At 39.0% G+C, this 22,981-nt stretch overlaps 2 long non-coding RNA genes across 2 annotated transcripts in view; both read left to right on the forward strand.

The window, feature by feature from the left end:
- The window catches only part of LOC137074113 (uncharacterized), a 221,937-nt gene extending 202,133 nt beyond the window's left edge, over positions 1-19,804 (forward strand). Inside the window, exon 3 of the long non-coding RNA XR_010904920.1 lies at positions 18,874-19,804. This is a non-coding gene — a long non-coding RNA (uncharacterized lncRNA). The remainder of the gene's footprint in view (positions 1-18,873) is intronic.
- LOC137074112 (uncharacterized) lies at positions 1,812-3,973 on the forward strand. The gene is made up of 3 exons (XR_010904919.1): positions 1,812-2,040; positions 3,281-3,368; positions 3,463-3,973. It is a non-coding gene; the product is annotated as an uncharacterized lncRNA (long non-coding RNA).
- Positions 19,805-22,981: the final 3,177 nt, after the last annotated feature.

The raw sequence follows: 22,981 nt of genomic DNA on the forward strand, positions 1-22,981 counted from the left end.
TAGGCATCTCTGCGTGTGTGAATGTGGGTGTATGACCGTCACGCCTCTCGTTGAGTTAAATCTGTTCCTCCTCACCGCTCCATACGGTATGTGATGGATGGACTGTTTTAGAAAAGAGCTTCTCTCTCTCTCCTCTTTCTGGATCTCCTCTTTCTTTCTCTCATATTCCCTTGTCTCATCTGTCTCCCCCAATACTCCTCACTTCTGTTTCACATTTCAGCACTAGAGAATACATTTCAACTTTCAGTCATAAAAAATGTGTTTGTTTATTAGTGATATTTGCTAAGGCAATCCTTTAGGAGTTCGTTTAAAGAGGTCCTATAATGCTTCTTTTTTACAAGATTTGTAAAATAAGTCTCTTATGTCCCCAGAGTGTGTATATGAAGTTTCAGCTCAAAATACCAGCTTGATCATTTTTTATAAAATATTAAAATTGTCACTTTTTGAGGGTGAGCAAAAACACACTGTTTTGTGTCCGTTTAAATGCAAATTAGCTCCTCTTTCAAGAAGAGGGCGGAGTTTCAAGAGCTCAAGATGGCAGCTCCAATTACCTCGCAAACACGCACTGAAAAACTGTTCAGCCTTTTATGTTCAAACCGGAATTGGACAATGATGGAGAGACTCAGGAAGATGTGACAACATGTAGAATGGCAACAGGACATTTCTAAATGGTTAGTTGATGAATTTATGTAGCTGATATGGAGTTAACTCACTTCAAGTCATTGATTAGCATATTCTGTCGTGATAACCTATAAATTGCTAATGTGAAAATGGTTGTGAGTGTAACGGAGGCCAGCTAGTAGTCACTGTGCAAGTAAACCTCACTCCTCTGTCCTCAAGAGACGCTCTAGCGACTTACGCAAGAGGTTGAAGCCTTTAACCTCCTTGTTAGAGTGTCCGACTCTCATGCCGGCAGACCCGGGTTTGATACCCGCTTGGAGCTGGCGGTTCGAACAGGAGGGGTTACATTGGTGCCATGACCCGGGTGGGAGTGAGGTTTAGGGGGGTGAGTGTAACGGAGGACAGCTAGTAGTCACTGTGGACTACTCAAGAGATGCTCTAGCGACTGACGCATCTGACTCTCATGCTGGCAGACCGGGGTTCGAGTCCTGCTTGGAGTGAACGGTTCGAACAGGAGGGGTTACATAAAATGCACAGAGCAAGAGAATTTATGCTGCATGAAGATAGAACAGGTATAGTTTAGTTTAATTGCGGTTATAACTTATGTTGTCATCTTGTCAACAACGTCAACAGGGTTAAATTTTCATCGTACGGGCTCTTCTCCCGGAAGGGTGCATGTGCGAGTGACCAGAGTGAGAGAGCAAATGCATGCCCATAAACGCTGCACTCACTGCTGTGACGGAGCGGTCCCAACGATAAAGTTTCACGATAAAGGTGAGTAAAACTGCTTCAAATGTCTTGTGTTGTTGGCTATCGTCACGTAAGTAAACATCAGTAAACAACACGATCGTGTATAACGTTAAAGTTAATTTATCAATGAAGCATGCGATGGGTGTGTGTTTAAATACTTTTGTTTAGCTGACCAATATAGGTGTCAGTTTGTTTATTGTAAAACCACCCAAACATAAACCTAGGGAAGGGGCGGCAGTGGCTCAGTGGTTCATGTAGGTTGTCTATAAACCGAAAGGTTGGTGGTTCAATCCCCGGTTCCACCTGACCAAGTATCGAAGTCACTTGTCCATGAGCAAGACACCTAACCCCAGCTGCTCCTGACGAGCTGGATGGCGCCTTACATGGCTGACATGGCCGTCAGTGTACACAGCAAATTACTGAGGGATAAAAACCTGGTGTTGGGCATCTAGTGATAAAATCTGGTGTTAATTTACAAATATTATATGCTTTATCACTTGTTTAGTGTTAAAGCACAGTGTTTCCTTTGGGTGATAAAGCACAGTGTTTCCTTTGGGTGTTAACAATCAACATCTGCGCATGTGCAGAGCATTTTAAATTTCCCAGCTCATCCTTCGGTCTCTCCATCTTTATGGATTTCCCTGCACACACAACGGTTACAAGGACAAGGTATAGTATAGTATTATTATCTTATCAACTTGTGATTTATTAATGAGCTTGTATAATGAGTAACGTAGCCGATGTGGATGACTTAACTCAGCGTTTTTTTTTTTTTTTACCTCAGTTTAAATTTAGCGCGCTTTTGATCCGCCATTCAGTTTAACATAACTGAATAACCCCCACTAACACACTAAATTCGTTAATGGAGGACGAGATTTACGTAAGTGACTTAATTTCGTTGTATTAATTTTGTAATAATGTAGCAGCATTAACATTATGTGTCATTTTTTAACTCACTCGACTTGGATAGTTATTTCTTCTCATTTGGCATAGCGTTAAGTATCTTTAGGGCTTCCAACCTTTATAAGACCGTTTATATCTTTCACACCGTAACTACGAGTTAATTCTGGTGTTTTGAAATGTCATTCAAATGAGAAAGCAGACGTTAATCGGATGAATTAATTGCTCTTAATTTTTTTTTCTTGTGTGACGCCGGGGCTCGATCCCTGGCCGAGCACCCACGGATAGCACGGTCCATCATTGTCGGCGCTGCGCATACTGATCGGCCTGCAACATTTTGCGAGTGAAATGCTCTGTGTGTTCTAGCAATCTTCTCGTTGTACTTTGATAACATACGCCGACCATTCTGTACAGCGCTCCAAAATGTCGAAAACATCGTAGGACACGCTTTTCTTCATGAACTGCTTCAGTCATATAGAAACTCAAGATCGAGTACGAGTGTGCAATGTCGTGGAATGTATACGCTAAAACTCATTTTGGCGTGCATATGATACGCTGTTTTTTGCGTGCATATGATACGCAATTTATGGCGTATTATACATACGAACCCCCCACCCCACTACCCTAAACCTACCCAAGAGAGCGTGTCATATATACGCCATAAAGTGCGTATCATATGCACGCCGAAATGAGTTTTGGCGTATACATTCCACGACATTGCACACTCATACTATTTGACATTTTTCGTCTTATTTTGTATTAGTTGAGCAGACATGCATTAGTGCCCTTCCATGCGCGATTTTTTCTGTACAACTTAGTTCTAGCCTTTTCTAGTTGTTGTAAATCTGTAACAGTAGTGCTTATGTTTTGAATATAACGTTTTCTTGCTATGTGTTGGTATAAAGATAACCTGAAGTAAAACACAAAGTGACCTGATTATTTTGAGTCTTTTAGTTTGCTTTCTGCTTTGGAGGATTTTTGTTTCATGGAATATTGTTTATTATTGCAGAAGGAAACCACATAAGGCCACAATCTATGTATGCCCTTGGCATTATTACTCTACAAACCTAAACGATCCTGAAAGGAAGACAGGCTATGTAAGTATCTCTGCTCGTTGATTGAAGATGTTTGAAACTTTATATCTTAGATTTTTTAATGTGTTTGTTTTAACCAAATGTGTCTCTTTAACAGGAACGATACTATGTGTTTGGATCATTTTGAGGAGCGCTATCAACGCCAAGATCGTGGGATCGATGAATTGGGAAAGCAAGAACTGACAAAATGTAAAAATGCGTACATTGAATGCAATGTAAGTCGCTTTGGATAAAATCATCTGCCAAATGTAAATTTATTAATTTATAAAGGAATAGTATTTTTTATCAGAATGAATTACAAACCAGACAGTTTTTTTAACATTAAGGTTGATTTAAGATATACAATGTTGAATTTTTGTATTTTCAATTAAAACATTACTTGAGGAATGTTTCTTTGTTTAATCTTGTTTGAAACGCAGTAGAGATTTATCATGGTAAGATGTTATAGCATTGGAGTATAACAAGAAATTGTTTTATTCAATTGTATGTGTGACTACAATGGCTTTACTGTAGCGATTCCCGGCGAAAGCAAGAACTGACAAAAATGTTTTTTTTTTGTTTTATTAAAAATGGTATTGAATGCAGTGTAAGTCGCATTGGATAAAAGTGTCTGCCAAATACATAAATGTAATGGAATTGATATATTACAATTTCAATAAATATTAAAATAAATTTGTAGTCACTTGATTTTTTGGGGGGAAAAAATAAAATAATATATATAAATTGTTTTAAATTTCATTCACAGTGCCATTTTAGTATTTAAGTATTTACATTAAATAAACATTAAATACACTGGGTGTGTGAGATTAATCACCATAAAGTGTTAAATGTACACTTATGAGTAATACATTTCTCAACACCTTGAGTGACTAAAAAGAAACACTAACACAGTGTTTGTATAACGAACACTTTCGTCAGTGTTGTTTTAACACTAGCAAAGACGGACCTGTATGTTCACCCGGAAAGTGATAATTTTAACACCCGTGGTGATAAATCTCCCAACATGTTTTTTGCTGTGTATGAATGGGTGAATGTGAGGCAAAATGTAAAGCGCTTTGGATGGCCATAGGGTCTGTTAAAAGCGCTATATAAATGCAGTCCATCCAACGTTCACACAAAGCGTGCTTCGTCATTCAAATGCGCTACTCCATTGTTTTTCTATGTATACCCTAGTCTGACATGCAAAACCGTTTTGCTTGCTACTGCTAAGTTTTAAAGACTAGTCCACAATAGTCCATAAACCAAATCATGTTCTCATAAACCACGAGTAAACACACAAAAATGTTGAAAATCCACTAAATACAGTACATACCACAGAGACGGACGTCCTGCTGTTGTTGCTTCTGTTTAATTTATTTCAGCCTCCTGCATTCTGGATCAAATGGACGGCATTTATATAAAATGGACTGCATTTATATAGTGCTTTTATCCAAAGCGCTTTACATTTTGCCTCACATTCACCCATTCATACACCAACGGCGATGTCAGCAATGTAAGGCGCCATCCAGCTCCTCGGGAGCAGTTGGGGTTAGGTGTCTTGCTCATGGACACCTCGACACTTGGTCAGGTGGAACCGGGGATTGAACCCCTAACCTTCTGGTTTGTAGACAACCTACATGAACCACTGAGCCACTGCCACCACATCATATATGTATTAGTTGAATCTGATTGATAGCCATGGTTTATTGGGGAAACGTTTTCTTTTGCATGCTTGAGGATGCTTTCAGACGCTCTCACAGCTTTCAGACGCTCTCATGCAATAGCTGCACGCGCTCGTCATTCTTTAGCTCCACCCACACGATACGCCTCCATCTGCTCTGTTTTTTCCGGAAAGACTCGGTACAGCTGAGTCAATCTTTCTTTTATAAATATAATAAAACTAAAGACTTTTCAGAGATATGAAGGATGCAATACTACTCTATAGGTACTCAAGATTGACCCCCCCCCCCCCCCCCTTCATAAACCTGTGAATAAGCTTGTTGTAATCCCTACCAGCTGTAGCTGAATCTCAAGTTCTTTTGCATCACGTGGATGGTGGAGTGTGTGTGTGACGCTTACCTGGGGAACACAGCATGATACTATGGGAAGAAGTCATGCCGGCAGAGGCAGTGTGATGCTTTGGGCAGTATTCTGCTTGGAAACCTTGGGTCCCGCCATCCATGTGGATGTTACTTTGACACTTATCACCTACCTAAGCATTGTTGCAGACCATGTATACCCTTTCATGGAAACAGTATTCTCTGGTGGCTGTGTGAAAAAAAAAGTTTTCAAGCAATCCATGTTTTCACTGTTATATGGTAAGGGGTGGTTTTACACAATAATCTCCGAAAACAAGTGAAGAAGCAGAAACAGCATATAAATCAAAACTGCCTAACATTACCGAATGAGATGTCAAAACCTTAAAGAGGTGAAACTTTTGGTGGGGGGGGGGGGGGTTGATGGACTTAATATACTCCATCTATGTTTTGATCAGACAAAGTCTTTGACAAAAAAATATATTATTAATATTATATTATATTTTTGTTCAAAATATTATTGTGGAATTACATTTTGTGGAACACTCCATTCAAGTGTTGATACAAATACATGTAACTAGAATTTTTGTTCTGTTTTATTTATGTTTAAATGCAGATGCTTATTTCTTTTGATATGTTGTATGTTCAAAAATAAAATATATTAAAAATGTATTAATAAAAATTGAGAAAGTATATAAATAATGCAAAAATAACACTGCCAGACCTTCAAGCTCCAAAAAAAAGATGTAATAACAGTAATGAAAATATATTGAGTGTATAGATTTTGTTGTGTTGGGGGAAATGGGAAGATAGATGACCAAAAATGACACCTTTTGATAGCAGATGTGACTAGCAAAGGCCATGATTAGGATACTTGCATTTCGAGGACATTAATTTTAGTCCCTCAGGTTTGGTTTTAATATATACTGACATTTCTGAATCTCGGCCCACATGTAAATTCATGAGAATTTCTAAATTATTTAATTACACTATCAAATCACAGTGCAGTGAGCAGGAATCACCTTCAGCTCAGTGGGTCTTGAAAATCAAATTTTTTATTAAAGAAAGATGAAAAATCATGGGTTTTTTGAAGCTGCAGTGATTTCTGCGGCAAATGGAAAAAATAATGACGTTAAAAAAAAAAAAGTATCCATACAGGTTGCAGGTTGATTGGAAATACTGTGGCTCTGTTGTGCTATCAGAACATTGCTTTGCATCATTGCATCCTGGTCATTGGCTCAATCAATAACAATAGTTTTCGCCATAAACAGACAATGTGTTTGATGCAGGAATAACCTGTTTGAAAACAGTAATGACTTCCCTGTTGGAATTAACAGCATAGTATGTAAGTTAGGTGTTTTTGAAGCATGTCAGCTGGTCCTGAGCTTGTTATAAGATGGTCCTGAGCTGGAGCTAGTTGCTTAGGACCAGCACTTGACCAGCTTAAACCAGCTCATGACCAACCAGCATAAACCAGCTCAAACTAGCTTCCATGCTTTAAAAACATACCTAATCAGCAACATGGTTTTACAATAACGTCTGGTGGCACAAACATAAACGTGAACTTCTTTTATTATGCACGCATGCGTGTGTACATGTTTTTTTTTTGTTTTTTGTTTTTTTTTTTTGCTTGGTGGGGACTTCAACCTGAATGCACACAGACTCATGAGGACTTGTGTCATTGTGGGGAGGGACCTAAATTGTGGTCCCCATGGCTACAAAAGTTTATAAATCATACAAAATGTGTTCTTTTGGAAATGTAAAAATGCAGAAAGTTTGATGTGATGGCTAGGTTTAGGGGTAGTTGTAGTGTAGGGAGATATAATATATGGTTATGGTACAGTACAAAAACATCATGGCTATGGAAAGTCCCTACAATTCACAAAAAACGTGTGTGTGGGTGTTTGTGCGTGCGTGCGTGCGAGAGAGAGAGAGAGAGAGAGAGAGAGAGAGAGAGAGAGAGAGAGAGAGAGAGAGAGAGAGAGAGAGAGAGAGAGAGAGAGAGAGAGAGAGAATAAAGAGCACGCAAGTCAGCAGTAGAATAATCTACCTTGCTCTTTTCTTACTCTTTACATCCTTTCGAAAAACCAACCCTATGAGGCTTCAAAGGCCAAGGAACATTGCAAAATGACATTTGCTTTGATGACCTCAACATTTTCTAAATAAATACTTGTTTTTATATGAAAGAGAAATAGTTCCTTGTTGAACTAAAAGAATACAGTGAGATGTGAATGTACATTAAATTGCCATTTCTAGTCGAACACACACATAATATTAGCCTTTAGGCCTGTACTGAACTGCACAGAGAGCAATAAGCTGCAGAGTAGTTTTTCAAGACCTGATAACCAAAGCACTATAAACACATTTCACACATGTCCTCGAGAAACCCACAAAGACTATACAGTGCGATAAAATCATGCTGTACTGATCCAGTACGATACAAATCATAAAGGATGCCTGAAAACATATAGTGACAGTGACAAAAGTACATATCAAAAGGTGACATCCGTAAGGCAGAAGACTTGTCAGTGTTATTTAATAAATGAGTGTAATCGCATGGGTTCATTTGTCCACCTTTAATTGACCAAAAGTGGCTTTGAATGATTTTTGAGTTATTGCTTGAGTGTGCAGCACAACATTTGGGTCAGAACTGATGAGAGCGACTCCATTGGAAAGACAATGACTGAATCTAAAAAATGCAGATGACACACAGGTCGCATCTCCATCTCTGTTAGTTACTCAAATCCCACATGGAGAAAAAAATGCAACAACCATGAGAAAAGTGTGGTGAATGTAGCCACTGTTTCGTGTGACCTTGACAGGTTATAGTTTAGTGAGAGTTCGACTCAGATTTACTGTGGATCTGGCAAGAAAGACAGTGAGAGGTAAAAAGGGAATGAAAGAGAATTTTTCTATGTGACATATGCTAAAAAGACCCTGCCACATGCCCTCATTTTAACTCCTCTTTTTCTCTCTCCCTCTTATTTTCGTCTCGGGTTCTCGTCAAATTGAACCATGGGGAAATCATACATGCCAGACAATTGTAGTGTTTTCAAAAATGTGGACTACATTCACAAGTAGTTCTCGCTGTCAATTAGAGCACCCTTTCTGGCCACAAAAACACCACTAGAAATAATTTTGTGACCAATAAGACAAATTAACTGTATTTCTAACATCATCAAAGTCTGTCTGTTTTGGCAGTAAACATATTTAAGTAAACTTAAATCAAAATAAGTACCTATAGAGTAGTATTGCATCCTTCATATCTCCGAAAAGTCTTTAGTTTTATTATATTTATAAACGAAATATAGGCTGTACCGAGTCTTTCCGGAAAAAAACGAGCGGCTGGAGGCGTATCGAGTGGGCGGAGCAAAAGAATGACGAAAGCACACAAAGCGGTGACGTCCTCAAGCGTGGAGAAGAAAACGGCTATCAATCAGATTCAACTAATACAGATATGGTCCAGAATCAGATCCGGAGGCTGAAATAAATTGAACAGGAGAAACAGCAACAGCAGGACGTCCGTCTCTGTGGTATGTACTGTATTTAGTGGCCTGTCAACATTTGTGTGTGTTTACTCGCAGTTTATGAGGACATGATTCGGTTTATGGACTATTGTATGCGACTAAACATTAGCCGTAGCAAGCAAAACGGTTTTGCATGCCAGACTAGTGTGACATTATACATAGAACAACAATGGAGTAACTGTTAGCGCATTTGAATGACGAAGCACGCTTTGTGAGAACGCTAGGTTTATGTTTGGGTGGTTTTACAATAAACCAACTGACACCTATAGTGGTCAGCTTAACAAATGTATTTAAACACACAACATAGATCGCATGCTCCATTGATAAATGAACTGTAACGTTACACGATCGTGTCGTTTACTGATGTTTACTTACGAGGTGATAGCCAACAGCATAGACATTTGAAGCAGTTTTACTCACCGCCTGCTTCCAAAGCAGGACCGTGAACCTTTATCGTCACCGCTCCATCAAAAACACACTTCTTTGGTAACTGTTGATTTCATGAAGTCCTGTGACAGCAGTGACCGTGGAGATCCACTTTTGCGACGCGACTGAAGCGTGATCAGGGCCGGCGCTCCGCACACGCACATCACGCACTGCGCGTAGGGCACCAAGTGCTTGGGGGGGCACCAAAAAATCTGGGTCGTGAAAAAATCATCACAATAGGCTAGCCTACTAGTATAAATAACACATAAAATATTTCTAAAAGCATGTTAATATACAAATGCAATACAAAAGTAATATATGCTGTTATGAAGGACTGTCATGTGTACATAATAATGTACTATGATTGTTTAAAATCATAGTTTACCGCGAACTGAAAGTATTAGTAGCATAGATCCTTATCTATCGCAATCGTGCATAGACAATTCTAATGGAGAACGAGTATTCCTCTGTACTATAATTATTATAAGACATGTTTACATATATTTACCATGAGTGCTATATTCTTTGTTGTACATTCGCGAGCTAAATGTGTATGCCGTAAATGCACCGTTGTGTTGTTTACATAAAGGCAGCCGGAATGGCGCTAATGACCAACCCATTCTCACTCCCAAGGCGTCAAAAACCGAAGCATGGTCCAGTGCCTTCCGCGTCACAATTAAGACGCTAAAGGTGCCCCAAGGCGTCATGTTTCGACGCGCTGGGTGCTCCATTCATTTCAGTGAGAAACCTTTGGCGTCATACACAGACGCGCTGGGTATTAGTAATGTTATCGTCATGGTGAAATTGTATTAGTTTATAATTTTGCCATTATGACATGTTGGAGTGTGTTTTTCAATTTAATCAGCAAGCATAAATTTATTTACATTTATTTTATTTACGCTATTTAGACATGCTTAACATGTAACACAACCCCATCCCATCCCTAAACCTACCCATTTGTCTGAACATGATATAAAACACAGGATATAGCCTGACATATACGACTGCATACACAAGTTATTCAAAAAAGTTAAATAATCCAAGTTTTCCGAGGCCAAACGATTGATTTGTATGAAGAAAATCCCCAAAAGCGATCAGCATCTCCATCCGCAGAAGATCATCAACAAACACAATCAAATTTCAAATATTGGCGCCGGTTACGTGAGATTTCATAGTGAAATTGCATTGGCTCTCGTATGTCTTGTGACCAATTGCGTCATTACGTCAGCATTGATTGTAAAATGTCATTGGCTCTCGTGTGTCTTGTGACCGATTGCGTCATGCTCAGGAGTCTTTTGAATTATTTGAATGAGAAATGAATGAGTTCGTTCACGGGGCAGCGGGATCATCATTTCAGCGATTAAAACATCAAGATCGACTCTGTTCTTCACATGAAGATATCGTATGACTTCAGAAGACTTGGAATGCAACACGAGTTAATACTTTTATACTGTTTTGGTCCGTTTTTGAAATAAATACCTGTGTCTGTACATTTATTTGCCTGTTATGTGTTTTATATTGTTTAGATATGGGTAGGTTTAGGGTAGGAGTGGAGTTAGTTGCTCCAAAATATAAAAGTAGCCTTTAAATATTAATAAAATCATGTCTGCTTTTATAAACGCAAATAATTAAATGCGTCTGTTTATGACGCCAAAGGTTTATCATTGTAATGAATGGAGCACCCAGCGCGTCGCAAAATGACGCCCAGGGGCACCTTTAGCGTCTTAATTGTGACGCGGAAGGCACTTAAACATGCTTCGGTTTTTGACGCCTTGGGAGTGAGAACGGGTTGCAACGACGTATACGGCCGGGAGTTCGAGCCCCGCTCAGAACAGGATTCTTACATGATGATAAAATAAGCCTACATGACAATTTATAGACTAGTAAGTGCGGATTTCATTTCTTGTGTAACAGTTTAGTACTTTGTACTGTTATTTGTCCATTGTTATCATAATTACACATCATTTATGTGTACTGCTATTGGCATCCTTTTGTATATTGTTATTTACCAATTTGTATATTTTCAGAACCACAAACTTGCCCCGACTTATGGTGGAGAATAAATGTTACAGAAGAAACATCAGAGTCCTTATTGCATTCTAACTGGATGTGCCATAGTGATTGCAACCAATTACAACCAGACAATTTAAGTACTTCAAAACATAGGCCTAGACCAAATTAGTCGAGAAAAAGGTGAATCTCTGTGCCAGACTCCCTCTGGTTTTCAGTAGAATGCCTGAATATTTTGTCTTGTGGTTATCAATGGGGACGTGGCTCAGAAACTGGTCATATGATGACCTGATAGCTGATTTTACAGCTAGGAAATGTAGACGTGTGCCTCTGTAGGGCCTCTGACAACTGATGGTAGTGAAAATGTTTAATATAGTTCTATAGAATAGCAGAATGGACTCTTTATAGAGATGTAGTCCCTCTGTTGAGTAATTTGTACTGTGCAGTTATGCATGGTTATTAGCAGTTTAAAACGTGCACTTTAAAATTCATACTTTATAAAATTCATAGACTTATTCTATTTACACAAAACTTTTTTTTTGCACTTTTAACTTTCTGTGTTTACATTGTTCAGTTGCAATTATTCATTTGCAGCAGTTATTTTGGAAGTAAAGAGAACCTAAATAAGAAATTCTGAATGGTAGTTATTTCTTTGGTGGGTGGGTGTTTGTTTGGGGAGGGGAGGATAGGGTAGGGTGGGTTGGGTGGTGGGGTGTTGGGGGGGGGGGGGCACCGCCAAGCATTTGTGCTTAGGGCACCCAAATGCCTAGCACCGGCCCTGAGCATGATGTTGTGTCGCTTCCCGTCATTTCTGCGTTCAAATCAGTTCAAATGCAGCGCTGCCTTCCCGGAATGCTGTGCTGAAGCGTTGAAGTCGCTTGACATCACCCATAGGAATAAAGTGGAGCGTGGTGGGACAGAAGTGTTGCTCAGAGTGGATCTCCACCTGAGAGCAGTGTATATGGGCGTGCATTTTCTCCCTCGCTCTAGTTGTGCGCGCGCACACCTTTCCGGGGAGAAGGACCTTCTCCTACAAGGACCTTCCGATCTATTGAATTCAAGCGGACTCATACTCGAAAAAAACTCTCCGAAACTTGTGAGAAACCGGAAGTAGTATTTTTGACACAGAAATACTCCATCAAACGTTCAACTTAGTTTTTGAAACTTTGTCTATGTTTAGGATGGGAATCCAAGTCTTTAACAGTGTAAAAAGATCAGTATGCATGAAACAGCATTTCACCCCCCCTTTAAGGCAAGACACCCCAGGTGAATAGAGCAACAACTAAAAAACGAGATATCACCATACTTGGCGCGTTGTTACATTTTAGGAGAGGTGCGCGTCAGGGTACCTTGCAACATAGCCTACAACATAGGTACGCCGTACACTCGACGCAGAAGTATAAATTGGGCTTCCATCTTAATGTTTAAATCTCATTTTCTTGATTTACCGTGCATGTTTTATCATGCCTAAAATCGATCAAGCGTCTCATAGTAGGCGGCTGCCGAGCGACTTCACAGAGTACGTGTTTTTCAAGACGCTCAAATGTATCTAATATGATTAACACTGCTGCGTTACCCCACATATGCTTGACCGGAAGAAGTAGAAGCAGCGACTGTGGCATAATACGTCAGTGTCATGTTCTTCTCTCATTAGCAAATGCATCTTGATTTAAGAATCTTTAGATATTTTGACTGGAAATGACAAGAGAAAAATATTAAGCGAGAAAAGCTTTTTTTGCAGTGCAGGTACATTCATTCATTGCGCATGTTTTCATCTTGCAGACACCATCAAAGTGACAAAAATAGCATGGATCCTGTAGATGACGAGGCTGCATTCATTTGTAGGGAGTTGCATTCATGTCATGAGAGGCTTTATGTTGTTGTTTTTGCCATATCCACATGCATATTTATTTGAGTGGAACCATTTTTTAATGGTAGTTTTCTATATAACACTGGGTATGCAGATCACATTAGTAAGGAGAGTGTGCCTCGCTCTCACGCTCTTTCTTAGAAATGTTGTGTTTCCTGGGCACAAACCCTAGAGAGGAGTTTCACAGGATTGCAGCTCAGCGGTGTAAAATTCATTTTAAATGAGGCTAATCTGATAAATGACGTTCACTTGATAACATCTTGTTGCAACCTCTGGAAATAACCTAATAATTAGAATCTCCTTCATAGGATTTCCTATGCGGTTGGATGACACGCATATTCCCATCATCACACACTACTATATGACACATGGAAGAGTAGTATGAGATATTATATGCCGTTACCAACACAGCTGTTTAATAAGCAAATTATTCACAATTTATTTAGTCATCTTTATTTCCTACAAATACAAAAGCAACAATGAATCTTTTTCCTGTTGGATTTTAATATTCCTTCAATACTTGGTATTGTGGCCATCTCCGCTTCATCCGTCAGTGGTGGTGTCCTCCCCCCATTTTGCGAGCCTTCTTGCTGTTGGCTGAGTAGGAGTTAAATGTTAAATTAATTTCCCTAATTCAGAAATATAATAAGTTGGATTAGAGAAAATTTAATTGTGAAAAGAGCATTAGACTGTAAGACACTGAATGATATTTATTTAATATGTTAAATGTTTGTAAAGTCATGTAGCCTACACCCATGAACCTTTTATGCTTAAAGTTTTACCTGATTGAAATATGTTTATGTAATTTTTAGCTGCTGCCAGGATCTTTTTTTCTTCTTCTTCTTTTTTTGCCTGTGGGATACCATGAATATTAGTTCAATAACTTGCTGTTCTGCCAGATTCCACCTCTGATATTATAACAATGATTAAGAATTAAACTTACTTTCGACCCAGAAGTATGCGGATGTCTTTTTGTCGGGTACTGTTGCCATGGTGAATCGTAATTTTGGAGCTCTATTGATCATGGCTTTTCATAATCGTGTTACATCTCAGAGTTGATTGAACTAGCTCAATCAGTTCTGAAAACTAAAACTCAGAGTTTCCCATCTTAGACAAGTTTTAACTCAGAGTTTCCCATCTTAGGGTAAGTCAACTCAGACTACAAGTTTTAACTCAGAGTTTCCCATCTTAGGGTAAGTTAACTCAGAGTTTCCCATCTTAGGGTAAGTTAACTCAGAGTTTCCCATCTTAGGGTAAGTTAACTCAGAGTTTCCCATCTTAGGGTAAGTTAACTCAGAGTACAAGTTTTAACTCAGAGTTGGTTGAAAAAGGCCCCTGGTCCTCTCTCGTTATTTACTGTTATCGCTCCTCCTTTTATGCTCCTTCGTGAGAGATACGAGACCGGTGTGGCATTACATCATTCTCTGGGCACAGTTCCTGCTGTATCAGTAGCCAATAAGCTCGCTGCTCAACCTTCAAATAATTGGTCAGCATTTACTGTATCGTTTGCAGCATGCAACCTTCCCCAGCTCCACCTTTATAGACCTATGGGTAATTCTTAAATGCTATATTGTACAGCAGCAGCGTGTCTTACTCGCTCACAGCAGTGTGTCATGTATTGGCCATAAGTCAGTAATTTAGAAATCTAGTAATTTAGATTTCAATTTTATTTTACCTAAAACATTTAAATTATTACTTTAAAAGCCATAATCACGCAATAAAAAGGGGGAAAAAAGTAATGTTGACATACCAAGTCGATATTACGACATACTAAGTCAAAATTATTTGATTTAAAAAGTTTAAATTATGACTTTTAAAATGTTGAATTATTTTGCTTAATGTGTTCACAATTCCTCCTGTGTTGGAATTAATTTATATTTGTTATATAAAAAATAATAAACCTTTTTCAAATGGGCTGTTGAATTAATTTCTCTAGATACCAAGAAATCATAATTGCCTGACATAGATAAGTCAGACGTTTAGTCCAGTGGTGGTCAGCCAGCTCGGAGGATGGTCACGCACACACACACCCACAGAAACACACACAGTGTGGGATCGCTATCTATTTGGACAGGCTGTCACAATTCTGAGCATAGTAGGGCAGCTGTCTATGGCTGACTGGACAAGGAGCAGAGAGATCACAGCTGGATGGCGCACAGACTCACAGACTTTCAGCCCTTGGAACCCAAGAGACTTTGCCAAGTTTGGCTGTCTGACTGTCTGCGACCTCCTCTGACTGGAGGAGGTGTGTGTGTGTGTGTGTGTGTGTGTGTGTGTGTGTGTGTGTGTGTGTGTGTGTGTGTGTGTGTGTGTGTGTGTGTGTGTGTGTGTGTGTGTGTGTGTGTGTGTGTGTGTGTGTGTGTGTGCGTGCGCGCGCACACGCATTAAAGACACTACCTCTGTCCGTTGTCCATTTGCCGTCTCTCTCTTAATCTTTCCATCAAATGTACCTATCCTTCATTGTGTCCATCTTTTTGTCTTATTATCTTGGCCCATGCGAGTTACAAATAGTGAGAGTTTACACCTATAGAGATCTGGGACTCTTTAAAAATCTACACAAGTGTCAGACAAAAATGTTGGGATGGTTTGCAGATGTTTTGTACTGGTGCTTTTCCCTGCAGTATACCACCTGTTTTAAAGGACCATGTTCAACACATTCATAGTGTGGGGGGTTTCCCTTGAGAGCATTAAGAATATTTGTCAAGGTTTCGTGCTGCACATTGTATAGGATTTACAAGATTAGTTTTCTAACGTTATATTTAATTCGTTGCCCCATCCAAAGTTGCATCTCATTGGTCAAAATTCCACTCCACGTGAACATTAAAATATATTTAAATATGTTCTGACTGGCTTTGATTGTGTTATATCTCACAGAGTGTTTGAGTTCAAGTAGGGCCTATAGAGTTTCAATGTTCTGGGAGGATGTTTTGCATCACCATGAAATCAAAATTGACAATTCTAATTTTCTATATATATATTGCAGTAGTTGTTATAAATGATTTATCTGAGCACATTTTTTTATTTTTTATTATTCATCCCAGACAGCAAGAGTGTCGGCCCAAATCCAGCCCACATCTGGTACGCGTTGAATCCACAGCCCGGATCTAATCAAAATAACTTCCTCTCCCTCTTGCAGCGACATCTTTTCTCTGTTGATGTGTTTACTGGAGCAAGGGCGGGACAAACCGTCACTCACATGACATCACAGCAATAGCCAATCACAACAATACAATGATCCAGTCAATTCCCAATGGACAAGTCCTGCCCGACATTGTTTGGGAAGCCGTTTCACTCGTATATAAATTAAAACAGTTAAGAAGAGACCGACGGAACTCCGTTTCATGGCAACTTTTATATCAAAGTTTGTATTTTTTAAGTCTAAATGAACTATTTCTATTCTTAAAGGGCTTTGCATGGCTCTCCCAACATGTGCATTAAAATCTGTGTGTGCGCGTGCGTGTGTGATCCTGACAGAGGGGCCGTCACACATCAGTGCATCTCCCTCTGTCTCTCCACATGAGTCCATCCCACCTTCCATGTTTCAACTACTTTCTTTTTTCTTTCTCTCTCCCTCATGCTCTCATGTAATTATTCCTTTCCTCTGTCATCCTCTGTGCGTCACTCTTAATTGTCTCCCCAGCACCGCAACCTAAATTGAATTCTGCACAAAGTTCTCCCTCCATCTCCCCTGTCACTCAGGGATCCTGGCACTGTCGTGCGATTTACGGGAACAAACAGTCACGTACCGACCTTTTCTCTTTGTAATTAATTACTTGCAATATATACACCAATCCTTTGGTGTGTAATGTGAAATTGCTTGTGTTTGGAGTGTTTTTTTTCCACCCTTTCCTCCACAGTCATTTATATATTTACTCTCCGACTCTGACCTGGTAATGGCTGCGTTTGTTTACCCATTAGATGTGGTCTCCCGTGGCGACAAGATGAACCATAAGCATGTTGTGTCTGTGGGAGGTGTTGGCATGTCAGCCCTAAGCCAGTCGTTGGCTGTGTCATTACACTCTGAGCCGTATACACACAAAATTTATCCACGCAGGGTGTCACTGTCAATCCATAAATCTGAACAAAGCCCGGGCCCATGTTGTTCTGTCACTCCATCGCTCGGTCATTAGACAGTTACGGCACTATAAACACCCTGTCTCACTCTCTCGCAGAGATGGACTCATCCAGACCTGACAATGAAAGACACAAAATGATGTTTCTGTCCATCTTCAAGACTAGCAAGCTTGTCAGTGTTTCCATCACACAAATATTCATAAATACGTTAAAGGGAAAGTGCACCTAAAAAAAATCAAATTCTGTCACTAAAGTAGTAAGTACTCACCCTCATGCCATTTCAAACGTGCATGATTTTCTCTCTACTTTCTTCACACAAAAGTTTTTTTAAGAAAAAAAGCTTTTTTGACCAAAGTCAAAGTGTCCAAAAAGGACATAAAAGGTACACTATTGAAGTCGAATTGAAGTCATTGGGAGTTTCTTTTCTTCCCTGTTGTGACTTATATAATATTGGCTTCTCCAACTAGAAAAAAAAATATGGGCGGCACTTGATTTTGTCCATCAGGAATTGATTGGATTGCTCTGGGGACTTTAAAAATGTTAAACCTAAATGACAAAAAAATCTAACACAAAACACTATATAGCCTACATGAACATTACTGACATCAAAAAACTAATATGTGATTTATATAATTGTATATATGTTACACATCCCCTGTGTTTGGGTGGAAAAATGTTAGTGGCTTATTTAATTGATTAATTTAATTATTTCATATATATGGCATTTATCTTGTTTCAAGGATGTTTCAATATTTTTACTGGAAATAAAAACATCAAAAGTTTTTTTTTCTCCATTTTTCGAGGTTTATATATTTATTAATTTTATTCATTTGTTTGTATTAGGACATTTAGACATAATAAAAAAAAACTAAGCAAGATGCTTGAGGAGGAGTATCACAAGTTTCAAGGGCTGTGTGTGTGTGTGTGGTGTTCATGTGTGCCTCTATGTGAGTAAGGTGCTTGTATTTGAACCCCTGTGCTTCATTATATCTTGATGATTTTGCTTCAGTGTAATTAAGTACAGCTCAGACCTTGGCACACATGCATACACGCGCACACCCACATACGTATACATACGCTTAAACATATGAAAGAAAGAGCCACAGTGCCATCTATTGATCACACGGCCTTTACTCTCTCTCTCTCTCTCGCTCTCTCTCTCTTTCTCTGTCTGGTGGGTGCAAAGACAGCCTCCTCCATCATGTGCCCCTCGTATCAATAACAGGTAGACACGTCAGTGCTACACTGCAACGGGAGCTTGTTTGTGTTATTGTGAGGCTGTGGATGTGTGGGGAGGAGAGAGAGAGAGAGACGGGGAAAGCGCATGGAAGTGAATAACGGGGAAAAAGTGAGCAAGCCCGTGTTTGTTTGAGGGTATCAAGCTTTTCAAAGAACTATATATATATATATATATATATATATATATATATATATATATATATATATATATATATATATATATATATATATATATATATATATATATATATATATATATATATTTAAATCAATATATTTGAGTTCTTTGAAAAATATATATAGTATGATACTTGTATAAACCTTTCTCTCTTTCTCATCCTCTCTAGGTCTTACAATAAGTCTACACAGGAATCTGTTTTGGAACATCCACAATGATGATGATAACCGTTTGTGTGGGAGGATTGACATCATTTAAAATAAGAATATGTGCTCAAGGAAACACAGACAGCCGTAGTAACTGCTGTCAGGAGTTCAGAGCGATGGGGGAAGGAAGATCAGGTGGGATCAGCTAAAAGACACACTCAACATTCTTATTCAGATCTTTCGTAACAGGATGTGACAAGTGCTATAAAGGCTCCAAAACTCGCAAAATCATTCTTTACAAAAACAGACAAGTTTCCTCGCTGGACCATTTTTTCCACCTATAAACTTACACGTGCACACATTCAAGCACTGGGATGTTCCCAAGGCAAGCATAAATAGCAGAGTCAAGGTCAGGACCCCATATCCATTTTGGTTAGCAAGAGACCATCAGAACTGTGAGTGGGTCCATTTAGCCCTTTACTTATAGCTTCACTCCCTCCCAAGAGACAGACAGATAGAGAGACAGATAGGCAAAGATGGAGAGAAAGAGGGATGACCATTTACCACAGCCAGAGGGTCCTCTTTAAGGTCTTAGATCATCTCATACACAATACACCAGCTAATGGTGTGTAATAATCCCCCCTAAAGACTTAATGTGCTTAATGTGTGGGGTCAGCAGAATACTTCTCCAAATGGTTTCATATGGCAGCACACAAAAAAACTGTCCAATCACACTGAAGAAGCACCAGGCCACTGCAAACCAAGGATGGAAATTATATTACTGAATCCTGCTGTTATTAAAGAAATAGTTCACTGGAAAATTCTGACATTTTGTTCAAAACCTTTTCTTACCCAAAAGGAGAAAATTGGCTAAATGTTCACGCAGCTTTGTATCACCCTTTTGATAACAAGTACACTTTGGCATTACTTTAAAAAAATGTACTTACAGAAATAATAAAGGCTATTTTAAGTGGGAACTGAATGTAATGTTTTTGGGCACTTAATTGCATGTTGATTGCAATTAAATGAAAATGTATTATATTTTAAATTTATGTTTAATACTTTAGAGAGCTGTTTTCGACCCACTTTATAGTGGCCAAATACTTTAATATAATTTCTATTAAAACTTACTGAGCCCCCTAAAGGGACATGGTGATGGGAAAAAATATGAGATGGGAGGAAAAAAATAGGCTCCAGAAACTTGTGTGATGTAATTATTTGTAACTATATGTGCAATGATTCAGGGTTTTTTTCACTAAGAAATTGTGCATTTTAACTACACTCTTAGAAAAAAATGGTCAATATAAATACATATAAAACTCTAGGAGGGTATAATTCTTAATTTAACTCAAATTAGAAAGTAGCTCTAACTAAATTAAATAATCTAAACAAAATCCATAAACACACTTTTAGAAGAAAAGGTTCTATCAGCGCTACGTATTCGGAACCCTTAAAAGGTTATAAATAGAAATATTTGAATATACTCCAAAGACCCTTTTATGCTAAAAAGGGTTTTATAATGACAAGAAAGAACCCTTTTGGCACTTAAAAAGGGTTCTATATAGGACACTGCAAAAACATGCATTTCTTATCAAAGAAAAAAATGCATTTCTTATGTTAGCAAAAACTCTCTTAATTTTGAGTTATTTTTCCCCAAAATAAGACAATTACTTTTGCTTGTCTAGTAAATACTTCTTGTTTTAAGAATATTTAGATGTTTGGACTAGAAACAAGACAAAAATACTAAGTAAGAAAAACATTTTTTGCAGTGAACCTTTTAGGGGTTCCAACTACATAGTGCCGATAGAACCTTTTAAGGTTCTATATAGAACCTTTTCTTCTAGCATGATCCCATGACTCATCCTTAAAATGTTCTATATACAGTATAAAGTGCCTGACAGAACTGTTTAAGATTCTATATACGTTTTCTTCTAAGAGTATATTAATTTTAGTAGAATAGAATATACACTACAGTTTAAATAATGAAATACTTTAGATGCAATGTAAACACTTTAAAGTAAGTACTACTTTAACAAAGGACAGTGCTCTAAAAGCTTTCAAGTAAAACTTTTATTTTGACATTACAAAATGCTCTTTTTAAAAGTGAAACAGTCATGAAATGTGAATGAATGTAAGTTAAAGGTAAGTTAAAGTGATATTTATTAGGTTTCAGAGTGTGGTTGTAGCAGCGTGAACCAGGCAGTTGTGGTGCAGACTCAGAAGGTGGTACTTCGCAGGTGATGTAAAAACTGGAAGAGTGAGGATCAGAAACCTGGATGATGCACTGAAGATGGGCCAGGAGAACTTCAGGTAGGTGGACGGGTAAGGAAGGAGTCTGTAGTTTCAGTGTTTACTTTGGCTACGTTTACACGTGGGCAGCTATTTTCCTAAACGGGCATTTCATCCTCCCAGGTTTCAAAAATAACATTGTGCACATGTCAGTTTTCAGAAAAGTGTTTATTTACACGTACCCGTGTATATATGTCGTCAAGAGCATGCCAAACCTGTAGGTGGCGGTGTAACAAGAAGCTCAAGCCCACGTAAGCCAATCAGAATCCCGAAAATAGCGGCGCGCTGGCCGTGATGCGGACTGGTTCTTCGGAGAAGTTGTTGCAAAATTGCTGACCTCCGAGCACTCATTCGTCTCTGCTCCTCGACTTAATGAAGCAGCTTTATTTGCAAAATCAAATACGCGAGAAGAGTTTGCACCAACATAAATGTGACTGCTACTCTTAACGCTTCCATGATCACATGCAAACGTAAGTTGCGCTTTTGACGTAAGTGCGAGCTCTGGCGCATACTGTGACGTTGGCTGCCTAAATACCCTTTTGTCTCCGTTTACATACAAACGTGCAAAAGATTGTCAAAATCTCCACTCTGGAGTTTTCAGAAAGACTCGTTTTCAGAGGCGAATCCTCCATTTGCGTGTAAACGAAGGCCGCAAATGAAGGGAAATGTCTCCAAATAATGTTTTTCAAAATAACCATGTACGTGTAAACCGGGCCTAAGACAAGACCAGACAATGAGTGTTTACATGCACACCAGTAAGCTGATGACTCACAAATATAAGTTTATTGAAATAACCAGTTTTCGCTTTTTACATGAAAACCAGTAAACTGACAAAGCAAGTAAACCGACTTTATTAATAATCCGGGTTATTTCCTTGTAGTGATGTTAAACATAATAATGTCCGGAGTATTCCAAATGTTACGTAAGTTGAGATGTTAAATAAAGTGTGCACAGGGTCAGCGGGAGATTTTCGGCTCATATTATCCCTCATGCAGTTCCAGATGCAGCGTTTTGACTGAACCTCTTCTACTTCTGCTGCTTAAGATGAGAACACATCTTTACAATTTTCTGGGTCTTAAAAGAGTCTGCGTTTGTGATATATGTCCTTATTTCATGCGAAACGCTAGCTCACTCTGTCTGGGTGTCACCTATCACACATGCGCACTTCAATAAGCCAACAGAAAGCAGGTTAATGCGTTTACATGCCACCCGAAATCGGGTAAGAGGCAAAAAACGACCTGTCCCGACCGGTTTATGCTTACGCTGTTTATGACCTTACTCCGATAAAAGAAAACGGGTTACCGCGGTTACATAACCGTGTTCATTGACGGCTTATTAGGCATAATCAGCTTAAGAACGTGTATGTAAATGCACCCAATGAATGAATGGTGACTGGGTGCATAGTGAGTCTCTGCAGGTGCAGGTGTAGCAAGTCAGTTCTGGGGATTGTGAACGAGTGTGCGGGTCCTGCTGATGATTGTGGCTGACTCTGTGACAGTCATACAGGTTGAGTTAATGATGAAAGAATTTTCATTTTTGGGTGAACTCTCCCTTTAAGTTTTGCCCAGTGCAGGATCACTTCAAACAGGTGAGTGTCAGTAAGCTTAGGGTGTGTCTCAAGCAGCCCCCTGGTTCAGTATTCAGGGCACTGATCAGGACACAAGTCAATGGGCTGACTCCCTGATCAGTGCCCTGACTACTGAACTAGGGAGCTGATTGAGACGCACCCCTAGAAAAGTTTCAGTCCTTAGAGGAAAGTTTGAAGAACTATTTAACTGTTCAAAGCCAGAGTTAGTGGTGAAATCTAACAGATGTCTAAAGTACGTGCAGTGACTGTTTAAC

The sequence above is a fragment of the Pseudorasbora parva genome, chromosome 4 (genome assembly GCF_024679245.1).
Source record: "Pseudorasbora parva isolate DD20220531a chromosome 4, ASM2467924v1, whole genome shotgun sequence".
NCBI lineage: Eukaryota > Metazoa > Chordata > Actinopteri > Cypriniformes > Gobionidae > Pseudorasbora > Pseudorasbora parva.